At 38.4% G+C, this 17,991-nt stretch overlaps 1 protein-coding gene across 3 annotated transcripts in view; it reads left to right on the top strand.

Annotated features, from left to right (window-relative positions):
- The window catches only part of robo3 (roundabout, axon guidance receptor, homolog 3 (Drosophila)), a 167,074-nt gene that overhangs the window by 985 nt on the left and 148,098 nt on the right, over positions 1–17,991 (top strand). The window lies entirely within an intron of this gene.

Here is a 17,991-nt window from a genome sequence, read left to right as displayed (position 1 = left end):
ATATATATACACACACACATATATATATACACACATATATAAATATATACATTGAGTGAGATAGAGAGAGAATGAGAGTGTTAGTGCAAGTGTACAGGGGTAGAGTTCTGTAGTTATGTCCAGACATTGGCATGATGTCTGATTCAATGAGTACCATAGCTTTGTCTCCATGTAATCGCATACCAATGAAAGCTGCATTCAGACACACACACACACACACACACACACACACACACACCATTGTCAGATGCATCAATCACATTCAGCATATGTTATTTACCTAAAAACAAATGTGATCTTTCTTTTATCGCTCAGTCCCGAGGTGGTAAAACATCCAGCTGCTTCCCAGCTCGAGTCCACTGACTAACGGTAAAGAGGGAAAGCAAAGGTACACACTCTTTGTGATTGTGTGGGTGTATACTGTCACAGAGGGGAGTGATGCTTCCCTTTGATGAGTGGACATGGGTGTGAAAGGTGCATTTGCTTCTGAGCCACCCATTCCCTCCTCCCTCCTGTCCCCATAGCCAGCTTCAAACAGCCTCAATAATGCCGAGTTTATAGCTTCTTTTTCATTGCCATCACACTTCTATTTCTCTCTCTCTCTTGCCTTCTGTAAACTCTAATGGAGTGTAGATTGAGTGTTTGTGGGGTTCACTCCTAAAATCTATAGAGAAAGTAAGCAGGAGAGGCAGCAATGAATCTATTGAGGCTGGAGCAGAGAAACACAGTCTGATAGGCTGATAGACAGACATGCCTGCTGTGCATCTCAGCCTCATATTCTTGGGAATCTTTCTCTGTAGCTCACAGAAATTGAATCCCCCCCTTCAGTCTTTAAGTGATATAGATATATTCAGGCAGCCACTTGAGGATGTGTGGGGTTAGATGTAATAGTTTGACTAATCAATGATCAATGAGGGAAGGTATAAAAGCTTTTTTCTTTTGTGAACATGTCACAGAGATGTGGATTGACTATATGAAAGGAAAGAAAACGATAACCTCTGATATCTAAATTACATCCTGCAAAAGTAATCATTGTCCAGATTTGCACTGCAACCCCGCAAAGACACATACATATTTAAAAACCATAATAGAGACGTATTTTCCTGGCCCCCATGTGCTGATTCATCACTGGGGAGGGGACGGGTGGTCAAACTGTGGGTATCCAGGCGAGAAGCTCAATAGCAAGTCAGTGGGCGGACAGCTCGTGTGGGTCAACCTGGAGCTCAGAGGGAGGCTCAATGGGAAAATCAATGCAGCCCGATAACCAATTTGGGAAATAATGGACATCACAGCACTATAGTGGACTGCTGGTACATTTATCAGTTCATTCACTCTCTGCCTCTCACTCTGTCTCTGTTTCTTTCTTTATCACACCTCTTCTGTTGACTGTTTCTTTTACTCCTTTAACTGACAGTCACTAATTGAGGTTCATTCATTTGCAATTGATTGTTGAAAGCTTGTTTCTTATTATATTTACAACTTTGCTTCCTTATGTTGTTGTTCAATTTGGTTTCAGAAGAATTTATTCAAAAGATGTTGTTTGAATGTTTTTAGTCATTTAATAAAGAACGAAAAAGTGATTTTTGTCATAAATGATGAACTTTAAATAATTCTTCCCTGAATCGAAGGATTAAAACAATTCTTCTCTGCTGCTGCACTCTGGCTCCAGCACCAGACTATGGAGATACATTCATAATCCATAGGAGCCTTCTGAACCTCCACTTGGTTCAATAAGTGAGACAGGTGCTCTTTGGGGAACAGATGCTTGAATCAGAGTTGAGATATTCAGCTTGTGAATCAATATGAAGAGTGTTCAGGAGCTGTGATGCACAAGTACCGTGAACGAAATCACTTTAATTTTTCAAAGATGTAAAAGCATAATGTAATCAAGCCTTTAAAAAGAATATTTGAATGAAAAATTTATAAGATTTTCTCTTTTAAGATTGTCACTGAACGGCCACATTTAAAATCACTGTACTTCTGATATATATTTTATGTAGTTATTGAATTTTATAGACATAAAGACCTCTGAATTTGGGCTCTTGTGGGTGGAGATACCAGTGGTCAAGTTGTATGTGTGTGCTCTAATGGAACCATTTAACCATTTTATGGAGGTCAGCTTAGTCCCTCTTTGCTTTTTTCACTTCAACTCTGGAATAAACGTGTGTGTGTGTGTGTGTGTGTGTGTGTGTGTGTGTGTGTGTGTGTGTGTGTGTGTGTGTTCAGTGCAGTACAGTTACTTCTAAATATGTATATTTTGCATATTTCAATATGCAAAATCCCCTAAAAAAGTACTCTCCCACACACAACATCCAAAACTACTTTTATTTGTGCAAAAGCAGGGTCGCCTGCAGAATCTTTATCAAGGGAAATCAGCATTTAATACAATCACTTCTGTTCATTTTACACACTATTTCAACACTCTGAAATCAAAAACAGCCTATTGAAGCTCTAGAAATGTGGTGCCCTGATGCCCACCGGGAGGAACATTAAACTTGCTCCTGCTGTGCTGGATGTTAAGTATGATGGCTGTTTGCTGTTAATGGGGCTGTCAATCTAGTAGAGAGTACATATGTGCAGAGGGCTTTGGAGCTATAACACAAAATGGATATTGAAAAAATGTTTTACCTTCTACATCCTGCATTCCTCATTTAATGGTTAGATAGTATAGATGTATTATTAATAAATGACTAGGGAGCATTCAGGAGGCCAAACATCTTTATTCATAGTATGCACAAAGGTCTGGAAACCACTAGTTGTTTCACCTCAGCTACTGTCACTGTCCCTGCCTCTTTCTCTGTCTCACATCTCATAGACTCGAGACATGGATGGTCCAATACACTGAGATGCATGCTAATTTAAAGGCACTGAAAACGCAGACACAGATGCCATTTCACCTCTTACTTACTGTCAAAGCTGGTTCCAGCTCCAGCACAAAGTCTGCATCATTAGATGTGACCTTTCTCTTTGAGCTTGTGCTGATGCTGGCAGTGCGACCGCAGCTGGGACTTTGTAGCAGGTTAGAAAGAGAATGCCTGATGACCAGTGAGAGCTCAGTAGTGGCTGGCCAGGCACACTATGGTGGAGGGTGGGAGGTGCGGATATTTAGACACCACATACTGATGGCATCAATCCAAAGCAAGCACACTATCACAATAAACCTGGCAATGGAATGTCAGATAGACCAACTTTTCTTTTAACTCACTCATTATTAAAAAAAACAATAGGATTCAATACTGTGTCTCTAAAAAGAATGAGGTACTTCAACAGAGCACACAATCCTTTTAAAAAGGATCTGTTTGTATCACACCTTGTCAAAATGAAGACAGCTACAGCGCACAACTGTAGTAAAAGCTATCAGGATGATATGGTCCACAATACTCAAAAAAATCAACACGTAACTTAAAGTGCTTCTCTTGTCATATAGAGATGCTTTAGTTGGGATGGTGAACGCAGGAGTATGACAAACATCTAAACAAAATGGTATTTTAAGTACAATTAAGCCTCAATCAGATTATGATTTCCGCAACTGTGAAGCTGGCATAATGGTTTTTAAAAGCAGAAATTCATGTCTGAAAACATGAAAAGACTAACAGCATCCACAAAGCCAAACTGGCACATGTACACAACTTATAGGAACGGTGATATCAAGGAATAATTAATGACTACAGAAAGTTAGGTTTGAAGTGGAGGCTATGAAATATATGATATAAGAGGACCAACATACTTATACAAGACTAGAGTCTCTGGTAGTTTCTTTGTAGAAATCTGCACAACCTCATTAGGCAAAATAAAACAGTGATACCTCCAGGATGGTGCAGATGAAGATGCGTGCAAAATTGAAGGTGGATGATGTTAATTTCAGTAAAAACAACACTGTCATCATCATCACTTGCACATTCTGCTCTGGCCATCTATCCCTTTATCTTGCTCACTCCCACGAGCTGCTCTGCCTCACTTCAATTTACGTCAGCTCATCTTGATTTATCGGCATGTCTGCTGCATAAACAGTATTACACATTGTGTGAATACATAACTAAAGGGAAATTAAAAAACGCCAGCGATTGCCTTGTGAATATATCTGTGTGTGTTTGTTTAGCTACTCAAGGATCTAAGTCACTGCATATTCATCTCCTGTTCCTCTCCATCCATTCCATGCTCCTTCACCTTATCCCTTCATCCATCCCTCCCATATTCCCCATTAAGAAACCTCCTCAGCTTCCTCCCGCAGAGGAGGCTCAACAACAGCTCGGCAGTCCGACCAGGTAGCCCATTACTGCCAGATCATCTTCACGTATTTTCAGCTGCTGTCAGCTTGAGCCTGCTCATCGCAGTTTCCATTACCTGCTGCATCACTGATAAGCTTATCATCCACAATTTCACTTTAAAGCCCCAATTTGTTGCTGCAGTAGGGGGGGCGACTGTTTGAAGAATTGTCACGTAACTGCTCGCATGATTGGTCCCATCGAGCTTTTCTTTCCAAACGCAATTTTCACAAATTTGAAAGATTGTAAAAGTTTCTTTGGCTTGGGTATATTTACATCTGCCATTTGAGAATTGAAACACCTTTATATATCAAGGTAAATTTTTCTGTTAGACATTACGACAAGGATAAATGGCTGATTGAACGGACTGATTGTAAATCTTTCTCTCCTTTCACGCTGAGATTTTACACCAGACAGACCCTTTTGTCATGCTTTTCATGCTTATTTCCCCTGTGTCTGAGATCATATGCAGAATTATGTACATAACTGAGCTGGAATGGAAATTAGGGAGCATCTGTGGCAATGATGAACATGGAGGAGAGGGGACTAAGTAGAGACAGAGAGAGAGAGGGCAAAAGATTCTACTTTGCAAATAGAAGAGAGCTCTGCATATGCTAATAGCAACTTGGAAACCTTCCTCCATCACACCAAGGATTTCTCCAGGTGGTGAACGCAAGCAGATACTGATGAAGACGTACAGTTCTGTGAAAAATATTTAAATAAATACAAAATGATGATTTCATCGATTAAGGGAAAAAATTACCCAAACGTACCTGGCCCTAACCTCCTAATGACGTGTTTCATAACCTGTGACTTGGGAAAATGAAGACTGACCACTATTTTAAATATGGTTCATTATGTTTTTAATTTTGTTCATAGTTTGCTTTGGCTTAGATATTAGCTTCAAAACTGAAAAGGTGGACAGACTCAGCATTTGACCCATGGATGGCTCCTGATAAACATCAAAGACCCTCAGAGTTATTGTAGTTCAGTTCATCCAAATGTAGTTGAGACATTTTAGTATTTTCAGTATTCTGCAGAATCACTGCTGCCCATCAGTGCCATTTGGATCCCTAAAATTCTTCAATTATATGCTCCAGTTATACTAAGATCTTAATTTGCTGACAACATCACAGATGCACAATCAATCAAATCCCTCATCACTAGAAGACAAAAAAAGAGGTTTAGCCTTCATGAGGACTCCTTATAAATGATCTACACTTCTATTCTCAATGACTCCCACTTCATTGCTTTAAACAGACTGGCTGCATGATTCATTTGGGAGCTCCCAGACAAGGAGGAGGTCAATCAAAATGAGGGGTTAAGTGTGTTGACGACTCAGGGGTCAGCAAGAGAGGTTGTGGCCCTTAACCCAGCGACAAACACCCTCTAACCCTGACAACATAATAACAGAGGGAGCTTCCTGGGGATATTAAGTGTGATGACATAGTTCTTTTGTTTATCACATCTGCCTTACGCCATTGTTATTCCAATCAGTGTGATTAGTTATGACAAGGTGTAAGCAATGTCCTGTCCAAGCTGATCACTGAATTAAGTGAATGTAGTAAAGTGGAACATAAATGTGTCTTAAACTGAAACCATTCATGTACTTTAAATGAAACACACATCATAACGCAAACATTGCTTTCCCGAAGTCAGATCTTGCATCATCATTATGGACTAATGGAACAACCAGTATGCATGGTATTCTTCTCATCAAAGTCATTTTTTCCCTGTGTTTAACAAATGGAGTTACAACAGAAACCCAGCGTGAGTAGAGTGAAGGCATGAAGTGCATGTTTTTAAATGCAAATTGAATGCTGGTGCAGTAAAATGACTTACGCTGTCTCCTGCACACACAAAGTGAAGTAAATGTCAATATTCTATATTTGCTAACACTATGCAGACAGGTAAAAACACAAAAGCTATTAGCAAAGGCAGAAAACAAATCTCCCTCTCTTCTGCTCTCACAACCATACACATACAATCTAATACATATAGCCGTCTCCAAAATCCATGTCAAATCACAGCCCCATTGCCAATTATTTTCTGAATCCTTTAGAGGGAAGGAAACTTGCAATGACAACCCTGTAGTGTCAACACAATTGGTTATGCATGGTTATGAATACTAAGATATAAAAACAAAGTGAAGAGTGCAGATCATGATGGGTTTGTGTAACATACCATAATAAGTTTTCCTTCTGCTCCTTTCTGTGTTTTCAGTATATGAATTCTAGGTGAATGTGAACAGATGTGATGGATTAAAATGTTAAACAAGGCTATAGAAGGAATTTGTTCTGCCATTGTTTAGTTTTGTTATCTTCTGAGAGATTTCTTTTTTCAATCATTTCTATTCATTTTAATGTAACTGTGAGTTAAAGCAGCGGGGGAATATAAAATCATACCTCTGAATTGTAGGATTCCTGCTTCTGTTTGTAAGATTACAACAAATGGCTACACAATGGAATCGACTGCAATCACAGAGCTGCTTTGATTAAAGATTTTGATCTCTCTTTGTTCCTCTTACTTTCTTCTTTTTTGCATCTAACACTTGTAGACTCTTGTCTTAGCTAAATCTCCCTTGGAAATGAGACCTTTGATTTCGCTGGGATTAGGCTGAGTAAAAACGAAGCCTGAATTAATTAAAACCAGAAGAGCAGCTGCTCATTTAGGAGTTCTTGCACTGTTAAAAAAAAGAATCTTTGAATCTTTAAAGAGAAAACAGGCCGAGATAAATACAAAAATAACAGTCAGTATGCTTGAAAATACCTCATCAATGGTTTGATTTGTTCAATGTTATTTGATGCATGATCAGAATATCTGCATTGTCACATGCCAATAATGATTCATTATATAGGCCTGAGCTTAAATCATACGAGCTGGTGGTGCAACGATCACTTGGTAATTACTGAGTAAACCCTAATTAATAAGAGCAGTCAGTCTGTGACCTGCTTGGCATCCCTGTACATGCACATATACACAAATGCAGTCACACACACGCAGGACAAACAAAAGGCCTAAACTGAATTGACTTGATCAGAAATGTTCACTTCTCCTCTATGTCCAACTCCAAATGGCTAACACATAAAGACTAAAGTTAACTCTTAATTGCTGTCATATAAATGTAACTAGGTGCTTAATGTTTGTATATCATATATATCAAAATTATATCAAATTTTGGCATTTATTTTCATTTTTGCTTGTGCCTTATGTGAAAATCAGACTTTGGACGGATTAAAATAAAAAAATATGAAGTAAATCCTATTCCGATTACAGTTTATTGGATTTAACTGTGTGAAATAATAAACAGAAAATGACTCATAAACTCATAAAATCCTTTGGCTTCTCCTCCACTAAAGACTATTTGATGTCCTGCTTTGTAAATACAGAAAAAGCTAAAATATAATTAATTTGTATATTTTTGGTTTGGAATCAGATCCTCTTATGCTAATGAACTGTTGTTATTTTTCATTATGTAAGGGTTTAAACATATTTGCACCTGAGCTGCCCAGTATAACCAGTCTCCCATGTGTAGGCCAAGCTGGGAGCAGATGGCAGTCTGATTCATCCACTTTCCTTGTTCTGCTGCCCCGAGTCAGGTGACTCAACACTGCTGCCATCCAGTCACACTCTTAATGCTGATGTAAACTGATATCCTGAACCTTTTTTTAGTGACGTTACTACTGTCGGGTAAAGTGAAAGGTTGATCTAAGAAACATCGCTCAGTTCAAATCAGTTTTTCTAATGATTTCTATCCTGATGGGTCTCTTCTGGGATGCTAGTGGCTATCAATACAACTGAATGGTTTGGTCTGAGGATAAAAATGATGTGAATGCTGGATAACAAGCCCACATTTTTGACATCCAAATTAGACAGTGCCCTTTCAAACAGTGTGGGCCCACAGTAGTGGTGAATTGTGAGACTGTGGGGGCAAACCCACACTTATCCTCAAGTGGATGTGCCCACATAAAACCAACAGCAGTTTTGCCCGTTGGGGCCCTATATGGGCTTTCTTGGAGAAACTTCTCTTCGGGCCATAGAAAACCTATATTACTATATGTAGTAATCTTGCCCCTAAGAAGGAATTCAGTGAGCTTCAGTTTTCAGTGCCCACATGTGGCCCATGTAACATGTATAATACAGTGGAGCCAGACAGCAAACTGTGGGTCTCAGTACTGGTGTGAAATGTGGGGCACGTCTGGGTCACCATGGGCGTCCTTCTGGGTCCCACCAGAGCAATTAGTGAAATGCTCTGTATTGCCCCCCAGCACGTACACACAGTTTTTCTAAAATGTTGTTCAAGCAGAATGCAGAATACTAGGACACGTTAGTCATATATTAAACATTTCTGAGATGTTACCAGCCTTTTCAAATCCAACCTGCCAATGGATCCAATCTGGTATTCAAAGCCAAAGCGTACTGACCCAATTCTGAAGTGCCAAATGGAAACAATATATATATGGGAAAAACTAGTAAAAAGTGACAGTCAGAAGATGTAATGAGAAAAATGTCAAAGACAATTTTGGATGATGGATGGGTGGAAGAAATATCTCAGAAAGCGAGATTATGTTAAAGGTGAAAAGCCAGACACTTCCAGAAGAAAAGATAAAAGAGCTACGGAAGATGACAAAGCTATTGGAATTTCTTGACCAGTGACGCTGGGTTGTGTTTGAAACACAAGGTCAGTAAATGCACACATGCTATGAAAACAAATGTACATGTAAGACTGGAAGGGAAGCAGCTGCTCTCCACAGTTACATTGTGGATTGATATCATGAGGCCAATTCTCTCAAGGAGCAGAAGCCATGATGACTCCAGTTTTAAACAGTGAGACTACACTTCTCTGAGGTAAGAGTGAAACACCATTTGTACAGTAACCATAGCATAACATACATCCCATTATGATCACGTAAATACTTCTTAAAGTTAATACTTTTTAAAGGTTACAATCCTTTAAATCTTAGATAAACAATGAGATCATTATTATTATCATAAGTATAAAAACAATTCCTCAGTGATTGGAGAATATCATCAAAAGGCCAAATCTGAATACATTTGCAATGATAATATTATTCAGCTTTATTTTTGGAGGACTTCTTGAAACAAAGTTCTACATGCAAGTTAATTTTTTTTTTGCAAATGTCATATTTTAATTGCTATGAGATGTGGCTGAAAGGTCCAAACCACAGAGACCTGGGCAACCCTGGTAAGACGAACCACAGAGGAAACCTATGTGAGGACAGTATGTAACCTGACGATCTGAGACGCTGTATGTCCTCTATAAAATTATTATAAAACTAAAAGAAAAAAAATCCATCACATAGTACCACCACAGAGACATCTAGGTGGGTCCCAAATTCAAATATTTTGGCATATCTATGACAACCAGCCACAGAAAAAAAGTCTCTCTGGTGTCCATCAGTTACAGATTACATAAGAAACAGAAGACACCGGAACAACATAAATCTACGAGTTCCCTACAAGTTCTGCTAAAGGTGCTCACACAAATATTTGATCTCCACTTTTCCTTGGTGCCTAAAATATTTGCTCATAACTGAATATGTCTATAATGTATATGGTTAAACAGACCAAACTGTTACACACTGACAAAGCTAAAGAATTATTGCAGAGGACATGGAGTGAGGTGAACAGCAGCATGGCATATTGTGAGGGAAAGGACAGAGAAACAGTGACTCACAGTACAGTTCAAAGTGAATTGTAAAGCGTGAGTGTGCTGAGAGCCACAGGACAACAATGGAAACTGATATTTTCAGGAACTGTAATAAATGTATTAAGATGGGAGCTCTTCTTGCCGTTCACCAGCCTGATTACCATAAAGCTATTTATTAGGCTGATTTCCCGGGCTGAGAGCAACCACGACCAGGGAAAGGCGCGGAGGGGGTCGAGACCACGGGGAAAGGCTGACAGAAGGTTAAGGGCAAGTCGCCATGGAAACACACTGGGAGGATAGCAGGGAGTTATTGGAAATATTAGACATCCAGTTGCAGGTGGAGAGATGCAGAGCATGAGGTGAAGGGTCAGAGATAAGTATCAGGTCTTGTGTGCACACCATGGGGAGTTTCCGTAATGGCAGCCAGTTCAAGGTGGCATGAAAGTTAAATAAGCTGCGACTCTTACAGGTGGCTAAGCAGTTCAGTGTTCGTGCAAAAAAATCATATGCAATTAGCCTCATTATAGAAGCTTACCGTGCACACAACTCTAATCTATGTACACCCCCTCACATGCATGAACACTTCCTGCAGGTCTTCATTAGTGCTAATCAGGCGCTTGCTGCTGGCCACAGCGGGGTACACTGACACCACTTCCACTGCTGTCTCTTACTGTTCACATAATGTTCCATACAATAGTATATTGTACAAATTGATGTTCAGCAAAAATTTAGAGCACTGGCTTCGGATTTGTAAAGTTGCTGGAAGTGAAGTGTGTACATGTATACATTTTTCTATAAAAGTATCTGATAATGAAGGTAAAATTTCACAGCAATCAGTATATAATTTTAAATCACAAAATCTGACCATGTGTGACTCGTGTCAAATTGCACTTATGTTTGTTATTATTTCTTAAATTCCCACAAAATTATTTCAGTTAAAGTTTAAATATTTATTTGTTCATTTATTAAGGATATAACTATAGATAAGTTTTTTTAATTTTATTTTTTACTATAAATAACAGCCCATTAGACACCATCATTGGAGCAATTTTACACACAAGCTTTCAAGATTTATTTTATTTTACCCCAGATTTGGGAAAATCTTTAGTTAGCCAATGCACAGGCTTGCATGCTTGCATGGGTGTCATTGTCCACTAAATGTGTATATCCATAGGAACTGGCTGCTTCAGAGTTGGCTTATGAGTAGTGCTAGTATCAGTACTCAAGAAAAGTAATGTAATATCCCCATCCTAAAGAGGACATTTTGTACCATCATTCTTCATTTTTTCAGTATGAACACAAAGCTGAGAGCGCAAAGCAAAGATGATAGCGAGCCCAGCGAGACAGACATTACTGCTGTTGTTACTTTTTGAAGATCAGGTTCTGACTGCCATGATCTCAGCCTGAAAACCACTCAGGGTGTTTGGCCAGCTTAGCGTTAGCATTCTGTCTGTGGCTTGAAAAGAAGAGACATTCTGTTAGCAATATAGTTTTGTTTCTGTCCTGGATGCAGTTTCCACTCTTGTCTTTTTGAACAAAAAAAATTTAAATTATGTCCATGTCTCATCTGCCAGTTTCTCCCACTTGCACACAAATCAGCTGATTGAAGTGCAGGAGCAAACAGAAATGTTTGTTTGATGGTTTTTAAGGAAGAGGGAGTAAGGAGGAAAAGGCAAAGTGCATGTTTAGTTGTAGTTTAAAGCAGTTTTTATCCTGCGGGTGTGTAATAAATTGCACTTTTGTTTATACACAACCTTTGAGTGGCCATATTCAGATGATGCATTGCTGGCAATTTGTTTACTTAATGTATTCTGCAAAGTGCATTGTTTTAAGTTGATGGAGTGGTTGTATTTCGTTAGGGTAATGCATTATTTTTGATCCTGTAAAACAGAAATGACTGATTGTGTCTGCATTGTTTTTCTCTTTAAGAAATTAAAACTCGGCGCTGGAAGCAAGATGTTATTTTTAGAAATCATCAAACTCCTGGATGTTTGGGTGCTCTGGAGGTAAATTATACATGTTTCTGCACCTTCAGGCTTAAGATATGAAGGACTGCACATATGATTAATACGTTGAGACAATGTAACTGGATAAAATGTCATCATCTGCCTCCTCACCTCAAGCTTATATCCTGAACTGAGGTCAGGGCTCTAACAAACCAATACTTGCATAAAGATGCTTATTTATTCTGGATAGTGTCACCATCACTCACTGTCAACAGATTACACACGTAGACAGCAAACTGGCTAAACAACAAGAGCTGGTTTATAGTTAACATACTAGCTAACATTGAGCACTAAACATTACGCGAGCTAGTGTTACTTTTCTGTTAGAGCTGCTTCAAAGAAAGCGTCACTAACACCGGCTAACAGCAGCCATCATCAGCAAAACCATCAGCGCTTACCGACAGTAAAGTTAAGGACATCTCCAACACCTCATCTCAGCATCACTGTCGTTGGACAGACGTCAGCTTCACTGACTCACTGACTTGGACTACTTTCACAAGGTTTTACAGCCTCCATTAAAGTAAATAAACATGGACATTAGCCGAGGTAAACAGCAGACTAAGAGCCTGCACTCACTACAGGTGAGCCCAGAGCTGTTTGTACTAAAGTCGCCCCTGTATCTAGGATTACGCACTTGAACTGGGAGAGGTAAGAAAATAAACACGATAAACTTACATCTACTGGTAAGATTTTACACTGTAACTATAAACTGTGGTTGGCTAAAAAATAACATTTTTTTTAAGTCATTAATATGCTGATTTTTGGCACAGATCCTGTGTAGAGGGATAGTTAGCTAACCAGAAATTGTCCTAATTATTGTCTTATAACGTTACTTATAACTGATTGATAGGGGCTGACATAATTATTCAACAATCAAAGCATTAAAAAAATTTTTAGTGATCAGGTTTTGCCTGTGTGTGTGTGTGTGTGTGTGTGTGTGTGTGTGTGTGTGTGTGTGTGTGTGGCTGTCATAGTAAAAACACAATGCACGTTAATCCAAAATACTGGAAATATTAGTGTCAGTATTAGCCAGGTTGCTTATTGTATAGCAGTTTAGGGTTTTTGAATTGAACTGAACTGCCCTTTTGGAAAAGATATATATAAATCTTATAAAGTTTGTATCTGTCTTGTGTGAAACTTGTATGAAAAGCATATAAGAGTGAAACGAATATAAGATCCCTTGAAAATTTATATAATGAAACTTGTATGTTTTGGATACTTACTAAAACAATGTATGAAAGTAATGAGAAAGTGGCCACTTTCATGAGTAATCACATATAAGTTTTTACTATTTCTTTTCCATATGGGTGAGTATCAAGTTGCTCAAAAAGTGCATGAAAATTTAAGAGTTTATAGTAGAGCAGGGTGATATAACCAAAAATATTTAACACGATATACATTTGAAAATTTGCAATAAAGATATAACTGACGATATAATTGACACTAGACATTATTAGTGCAAAAAAACCCCATCAATGTATTTTCACTTAAACAAGCAGCTGTTTTTTATGTGCATTAAAGTTAAATAAAGTTATATAAAATGTAATGTAAACCAAAAGGCATTTCCAGTGGAAACTGGCCGACATATCCTCAGCATAACCATGTATAATATCCACAAAACTTAAAAAGAGGTTATACACACACAATACGGTAACATTATGTTGAAGCGCAGTACGTATCACTCCGCGAGGCTCCTGCCTACGATAGCCGTAATGCTCCGACAATCCATCAAGCGGTGTGGCTTCATAGCTTAGCAAAGTCGTACTGAAACATTTGACAGATTTTCGAGCGCCGTGTACATAAAATCGTTTCCAGGTCAGTAAACACAACCAGAGTTCATACATAAGGCACACGGGATTATAAGGGACACTGTCGATTTTCAGAGAAATCAAAGGACTGATTTTAAGTGTGACGTATTTTCCAAAAAACACGGTAATAACGACGGCCCTCTAGCATGCTCTACCAAAAATAGTGCTTTGTTGTGTATCTGACGAACGAAAGCTAAACCAGTTCCACCACTGAAGCTGCAGCATTTTTACAAACCAATTCTGGTTCATCTGTTTCATTTAACGATCCACTTTCGCCCTTCTCATTCTCCGCCATGCTTTTTCCGCCATGTGCATATGCAAACAAAGGCACTGAGCATGCGCGTTTTGCCCATATTCTATCGCGATATTTCATTTTCTTATCGTTGCCCAACATTATACCGGTATTACCGTGAACGGTATGATATGGCCCAGCCCTAGTTTATAGTTTAAAATTAAAAACTAAGTATAAATCATAAATACAAGAACAGGAATCATTTTATGCTTTTAGAGGTCAGTCCTTCAAACATTAAGCTACTAAAGACTTTCTTTAACCTTTGATCTGCTCTTTCTTTTAATAGTCTATTGAATTATTCAAGTCTTTTTTTCCCATTTGGATGTTTTAGTAAAAAAATGTCCACAGTTTTATTTGCAGTAAAGGAGGAATTAACATACTTACCTAAAACATAACTTGCAGCACCTCAGAAGGATGAAAGCTTTCACATACACCCACGCACATACCCACACTGTGTAGACAGAGAGTTAATAGGCAGGTCGTTCTGTTTATAACTCTCCTTGCCACCGGTGCTGTTAGGCTCATAAGTTATTAATACAAAAATCGATGCCGCGAGTTCTTCTTGTTACTGTAAGTGAGCTGTGTTGGTTAAGCTGCTGGCCTTTTTGCCTCGGTTTGCATATATCTTACTTTGTAATAGTAGTTGGAATATTTAAAATGTCTATTACCATCCAACGTCACAGTCATTTACAACAGCTGACAGATTCCAGTTCTAGTTTCTGACCTCACTGCACTTACATGCAGGGCCTGTCCCAGCTGACTCTGAGTTAGAGGCTTAATAGTACGAGGTGTGTCACTGATTTACCAGTCTGGTCACAGCTGATCCATCACACTGCTGATATATAAACAGAATTTCAAATGTTTAAAAATACTTTAAAACAAAATATATATGAAGATCAATAAAATAAAACACTAAACTACTGCTAACTGTGAAAATATAAAATGCCAGCAACTAAAACAGTGAAATTCAAAAAGCAGTTTCTTTCTTTCTTTGGAGAGTTAGGAAAAGAGAGTAAAAAGCATAAGCAGTAGACGTATGCTTATAAAACTGTTGTCTAAGCTTAAAATATGCAAGCAATGCTAATTCCTGACACGTTGGGCAGCACAGAGCATGACCTTATTATCTTCTCTTGAAATGAACAGGTGAGAAGTGCAGAAATGTCCAGCAGCTGTGCTGGGCTGACCTCATCACTGTGAGGATGTAATATTCTGAAAGCTTGACAGAGGTGCTGCAGTTACATTCACCTCCATACAAAGAAAACAAGCTGTTTTAGGAAGACGACTGTAGTAATATGGGTCATATATGATGCCACCTGACTGACAACATGGGCCTTTGTTCCAGACGTAAATATTTACTGAAAATAAATCCACATCTGCTTTGACTTGTCCACTGCGCTGCATATCAAGCAGTGCTGTTATTATAAAGGTGGGTTTACCTTCAAAAAATTTAAAATGATTCATCCCTCTGAAAACAACTGAAGCTGCAGAAAAGCAGCCAGTAGGGGGGAAGGGGATAAAACCACATCAGTGTGCACAAAATAATATTCATGTGTGGCTGCCAGCGTGTTTGGATAATGAATTCAACATTTAGATGAAACAGAATAGGAAAATGGGCAAAACACAAAAGAGGAAAACAAGTGTTTTGATCCATGAATGTGGGATGAGTACAGGCTTCGTGTGACATTTTTAAAACTTTTATTTTAATACATATTTTATTTTCATATTTTTTGATTATTTTGTTGACTATTTATTATTTTGTCACGTGTGAATTGATGATGTGCTGTAAGGTTCTGTTTCATTATGCTCAGTTTGTGTTGTGTTGATGTTTGTTATGCAGCGCTGCTCCACCCAGATCCTGGCTGTGTAAATGTTTATCCGCATGAATTTTCTCAGTCAGTTGGATTTTTCAATTATTATAATAAAATGCACAGATTCCTGATACTTCAGCAAAAAATTTTATTTTGACTTTCTCATAAGCAAATCTAATAGTTTCTTTCAGTAACTTTATCACATTGTTGTACAAAGCAGCTTTTTTGGATAAACTTCTGTCATGAAAAAGATCACATAGAGTCATACTGAGTATAAAGCTCTGTGTGCTGCTCCCTTCCTCCCCCTGTTTTCAGTTCCTTCATGCTTTGCATTTGAAAAAGTTGAGTCAGTAAAATAAATATATAATCCCCTTCATGTCAGGGTCAAAGTTCACCTCTGACAGAACTCGATCAAAGGAAGAGGACCGCTCTGAGTTTGAGTGAAACACTTGTGGTTTAAAGTCAAACTCAGAGCAAAAGGTGGAAATCATTTGCTTTGTTTTTAGTCACTAGCCGCTGCTGGGCGCAGAGAGGAAAGTAGGAAACGGCTTCTTTTTTCATTCTACATCAATTTATTTGGTCTCAGAACAAAACAAAAGAACAAGTATTAGTTTGTTCTGTAGTGAAAACAGAACATTGCTGGTGTTTAGTCACTTTATATGAGTTGATGCCATGCTGAACTATGTCCTTTAGCTATGGTACAAAAGCACTGGTTATAAGAACAAGCGTGTCCTCCAGTGGCTCACAGGAGCCTCTGACACGCAGTCGGTCACCCGACTCCAGAACTTGATTTTCCAAGTCTCATCTCACATAGGTCTGTATCCAACCAGTGTCATGGCATAAACTTAAAAAAAGGAATAATTGTATATAACACTAGCACAGTGACACAGTCATGTCACTGTGAGGTATTCTGTACATCTGTGGTTCCCTCTAGTGGTTTGATAAGTGAAGTTCAGTCTCATCAGACCAGCAGGAAAACATCTGAGACACACTGGATGCAGAGCTTTCAATCTGCAGCAGCTGCTGGACTCATCCATGAATGCAGAAGGAGCAGAGAAGGAAAGGGTCCTTTGGGAATTCCCTCGGGAATTTTTAATGTGCTGGGCTACATTATCTCTGTAATACCAGTTTTAAACACCAGATGTCAGCGATAGATCCCTGTGTATGTATGTGTATTTCCAAATCTGAATGGGTCCAAATCCATGGCTATAGTGTTTTTTATATACAGCCATGACAAATACCTTTATAAAATGAGCCTTTAAGAAGAATAAAAGTAAAAAGACCGGATCGGATCATTTAGCACAGTGTATCCTGAGTGATTGTGATAACTGGCCTCTACATTTATGGTATCCTCAGTTCTTAGCACAATGGGAAAGGCACATGGCATTTATTTTTCACATTTCTTCTCAGCAGATTTCAGTAACTCAGTACATCAGAAAGTAATAAGTAAGAAATAAGCTAACTCAGAGATGGACAAATGCCAGGAGAGAAAGATGTAAGGTTATTTTGAAAGTGAGTGGATCAAATTCAAATTCAAATTCAAATTTTATTTGTCACACACACACAACCATACACAGTATGACATGGGGGTGAAATGCTTGTAGCTGTACAATGCCCGACCATTAAATGACAGAAGAAAAGTTTTACAATATTTACAATTTACAGCAAATGTAAATTGTAATCAGCAAATGATGTTTGCATCAGATCTCATTTTAGTTTTTTTTCTTTTTCTTTTTTGTGATCAGACATTAGATCTGTCCTTCATGTGTGTAAAATGATCTGGTTATTTCATGTTGAAACTCAACAGACTAACCTGGGTTGTTTAGCATTATGGCAGTTTACATCAGTGGACTATGTTGGAATGGTTCAGGGCCTGTTATTTGATGGTCACTGTTAGGTTAGATGGCAGGGATTATTTAGTATTTAAGCTGATGAAAAATAATAGTCCACATAATACTGAAGGGGAGCATTTTTCTGAAGAAAATAAGTATTTTTATTTTGATAATTTATGTACAATTTGCCGGCAAAATGGGATGAATATAACTCAGGAGGTAGAGGAGGTCATTTACTAATTGGAAGGAAGGTTGTTGGTTTGATTCCTGCATGCCTAAGTATCCTCGGGAAAGATAGTGAACCCCAAG

Source organism: Pundamilia nyererei, unplaced genomic scaffold, assembly GCF_000239375.1.
Source record: "Pundamilia nyererei isolate P.nyererei 1_Seehausen unplaced genomic scaffold, PunNye1.0 scaffold00097, whole genome shotgun sequence".
Lineage (NCBI taxonomy): Eukaryota > Metazoa > Chordata > Actinopteri > Cichliformes > Cichlidae > Pundamilia > Pundamilia nyererei.
The sequence above is the reverse complement of the archived record's forward strand: the minus strand, read 5'-3'. Positions and strand labels throughout refer to the sequence as shown.